A 4,634-nucleotide genomic window follows, 5' to 3' on the forward strand; every position below is an offset into this window, starting at 1 on the left:
TTCGGACGAATTTCAGGCAGATCGGACATTTGGGTACCTCCGAATGTCCGAATAGCTGAAGTGCCGAATTACCGAGGTCCCGAAGTTCCAAAATTACCGAATTTCCAAAGTGCTGAAGTTCCGAAGTACAGTATTGCCTAAGTACTAATATACTCACCCAGTGGAAGAAGAAGAATGTTACACTGTATACTATTTTAAATAAAAAGTATACAAACATAGCCAGGATTCAGCTGTAAGCGTTTGCAACACTTACAACAATCAAGTAACATACATTCATATAAAATGTAAGTTACTTAGCCAGTCAGTGTAATGACAGGAATGAATAAGTAGATAACTCCCTAATTCCCACGGTATTAGGGAGCTAGCTACTAAAAGGCTGAAAGACCTAAATTGGTCTTTCAGACAAATTTACTAATACGATGTAAAGATTACTTAGCATTAGTAAATTATGCCCCTACTCGCTATACCGCGAGTAGGGGCATGTCTATTAAACAAAAACACGTAACACGTCCCCCCTCCCCCTCCTATCCTGAAGGGGGGACCTATTGCCCCCCCCCCGGCCCCCACCCCTGAACGGCGGGTGGGAGCCCTAAAGTAAAGTAATTGGGGGACCTATTGTCCTCTTCCCAGGCCCCCACCCCTGAGCAGTGGGTGGGAGCCCTAAATCAGAATAAGGGGGGGACGTAATGTCCTCCCCCCTTGCTCCCACCCCTGAGCGGTGGGTGGGGGCCCTAAATTAGAATGAGGGGGGACCTAATGTACTCCCCCCTGAGCAGTGGGTGGGGGCCCTAAATACTAATCAGGGGGGGACCTAATGTCCTTACCCCAGGGCCCCCACCCCTGAGTGGTGGGTGGGGGCCCTAAATTAGAATGAGTGGGGAGGACCTAATGTCCTCCCCCCTGACCCCCACTACTGAGCGGTGGGTGGGGGCCCTAAATACTAATTAGGGGGGGACCTAATGTCCTCCCCCCTGTCCCCCACCCCTGAGCGGTGGGTGGGGGCCCTAAATTAGAATGAGGGGGGAGGACCTAATGTCCTCCCCCCTGGCCCCCACCTCTGAGCAGTGGGTGGGGGCCCTAAAATACTAATTGGGGGGACCTAATGTCCTCCCCCCTGAGCGGCGGGTGGGGGCCCTTAATAAAAAAATTAACCCCTAGTCACACCCGTCCCCCAAAAAATTAACCCCTACCTACCTCCTTCACCCTAAAAATAATGAAGGGGGACCATTTAACCAAGTACCTGGAAAAAAAAAAAAACTTACCATTTGATGTTTTCTTTCTTCTAAAATCTTTTTTCAGTCCCAAAAAAGGCCAAATGGCACCATGTACCATCTGTAGTATATTTTCCGCATTAGCTCTAGTTGTGTCATGCAGGTTGTTTTCCCTTTATGTGCTGTGAGTGCTTTCGACCACTGGCTTGCATCGAATTGTCACCCTATGTCTGCATGCCAAGCTGCGCTAAACCTGTCCAGTGTGCCCACATTGAGGAGAGCATAACACATATCACTCCCTTCTGCGGCTTGTGTGTCATACAGGCTTCTTCAAACCCATTGAATGTGTGTGTGTGTCGACTGTGGTGGGTGTTTGGGCTGCCAGCATGGATTTGAGTTGTAAATACAAGAAGATCGACCTGGGGGCCAGATTGAATTTGTCCTGGAGTATTGGGAATGGCAGCAGTTTTATCCACTCTCTATGATCAAACATGGGGTTGGCCCTATGGAGACTGGTCAGTGGCGTTGCCTGGGACCATGGAGTTGTGTAGAGTAGTGCCATGTGCGTTGGGTCCCATGTTGCCACTAGAGTTGCCGTTGTGGGTAACATATCAGGTTGTTTGGGGAGTTAGTAGGTCATTTTGACAGTTGCAGAAGAGGAGTCATGGGGTGTGGGGGGTAAAAACCTGCTAACAGTTTAATTGATATACTTTCTTGAACAAGTGAGTTTTCAAGCTTCAACTCACCAGGAGGCCTCCCAGACTATTTTTGGGTGAGATAAAACCATGGCTTTATCCCAGAATTTTATTTTTCTTATATAGCTTATTTTTTCTCCTTTTCCGTTAACATACTTTGCCTTTTTTGGGGATTTTTTAATGGGATCTACACCTTTATACTCTGGATAAGCATATACCTATTGATTCCCCCCCTTATAATTACCTATATACCCTTCTATTGTCTCAGAGTATCTTAACCACTTAAGGACAGACGACGGATATATTCCGTCATGATTACCTTTTATTCCAGAAGTTGTGTCATTAAGGGGTTAGATGATAATTGGCAGGCAGTATTGTATATACCGTATATACTCGAGTATAAGACGAGTTTTTCAGCACATTTTTTGTGCTGAAAAACCCCCACTCGTCTTATACTCGAGTCAGTTGTCTGTATTATGGCAATTTACATTGCCATAATACAGACATGGACCGGGGGTTGGCAGGAAGCTGTAACTTACCTTCACAGCAGCTCCTGTCAGCTCCCTTCTCTCTCCTCCGGTGAGTGCAGCTCCCAGGTCAGCTCCCTCTGCAACTCTCGCGAGAGCTGCGGGGTCAGACGCTCCGCGCGGCCGCGAGAGTTGCAGAGGGAGCTGACCTGGGAGCTGCACGCACCGGAGGAGAGAGAAGGGAGCTGACAGGAGCTGCTGTGAAGGTAAGTTACAGCTTCCTGACAGCCCCCTCCTACAGCCCATCCACTGGACCACCAGGGAGTGAGAGCCCCCCTCCCTGGCCAGCTAACAAGCAGGGAGGGGGGACGAAAAAAATAAAAATATTAATAATAAAACAAATAATAATAAGAAAAAAAAATATTAAAATAATAACAAAAAAATACAATTAATAATAAAAGAAAAAAATAGTTACCTAAAAAAAAATAACATTAAAAAAATATTAAAATAATAATTAAATAATAATTAATAAAATTCCCACCCCCCACCAATGCTCTGCACTCACACACACACACTGCATTCATTATAAACACACTGCATTCATACACACTGCACTCACACACACTGCACTCATACATACACACTGCACTCATATACACACACTGCACTCATACACACACACACACACACACTGCACTCATACACACACTGCACTGCATTCATTATACACACACTGCACTCATACACACACACTGCACTCCATTCATTATATACACACTGCACTCATACACACACTGCAATTATATACACACTGCATTCATTATATACACACACTGTAAATAAATATTCAGTTAATATAATTTTTTTAGGATCTAATTTTATTTAGAAATGTACCAGTAGCTGCTGCATTTCCCACCCTAGTCTTATACTCGAGTCAATAAGTTTTCCCAGTTTTTTGGGGTAAAATTGGGGGCCTCGGCTTATATTAGGGTCGGCTTTTACTCGAGTATATACGGTACCGTATGTTGTTTTGTGTTGCACTCCAGACTGATTGTATAGGTATATCAAAGACTTCTCTCTTGTACTTTAGCTGTGTAGAGGTAGACAGCACTTGTTGGGGATCTTACATTGTGTTTTATACTCAGTCTCTACACTCTCACAGTGGTGGGCAAACCATTGAACAGGACTATCTATATACCATTGGTGTCTTTACACAGGATAGATGAGAACGATTTCCAATTTTATTAAGTTGTGGCAATAAATTTATATTCATATATATACACTTTCTTTCTTGAGTGCTGTATCAATTGGTGGCTTTGTATTTTGTGATTTAGGGTCTTTAGAAGTGACCTAGATACCTGCACCTTTTGTGTTGACAGAGTGCTAATCTGATCTTTATATATATATATATATATATATATATATTAATATCAAAATACAGTTAGAATAAAATTACATATAATTTTTAAACTTTTTTATTATTTGTAAATGTTTATTTATATATATATATATAAATATACACACACACACACACACACACACACACACACACACACTATATAGTTATTATATATTAGATATACACGTGTGTAATTTTACTCTAAGGGTATTTTTATATTAATATATGTATATATTAACACCTTAAGGATGGCGGGCATTCTATGCCGTCCTTAGGGAACAGGCTCTAAACGCCGGAGAGCGGCATAGAACGCCCAAATTGTCCTTTCTACTTACCTGGTACTCCGTCCTCTTCGGCCCCCCTGGTCCATGTGATCACGAGGACTTCACGATCACATGGACGGCGTAGCCGTCCAAGGCACTGGCAGCAGGGGGAATGACAGGTACTCCCCCTGCTGTCTGAAAATAAAATGAAATAAAGTTAAAACAGTGTAAAAATAAATAATATATACTTATACACACACAACGTGTATTTTAATTTATATATATTAATATCAAAATACATGTACAATGATATTGATTAAATATATATAATTTTCATTATACACATACACACACACACATATATATATAAAAAATACATAATTCTACGTATATATTTATGTAATATAATTTCATAATTCGGTCATTTTATTAATTACAATTAGCGGGACCTGCCTGACAACCCAGGCCAAAAGTCCAGGGAATTTAATTTGCTTGCACTATATTTAACCCTGTAACTTTCCAAGACACCATAAAACCTGTACATGGGGGGTACTGGTTTCACTCGGAAGACTTCGCTGAACACAAATATTAGTGTTTCA

The sequence above is a fragment of the Pelobates fuscus genome, chromosome 13, assembly GCF_036172605.1.
Source record: "Pelobates fuscus isolate aPelFus1 chromosome 13, aPelFus1.pri, whole genome shotgun sequence".
Classification (NCBI taxonomy): domain Eukaryota; kingdom Metazoa; phylum Chordata; class Amphibia; order Anura; family Pelobatidae; genus Pelobates; species Pelobates fuscus.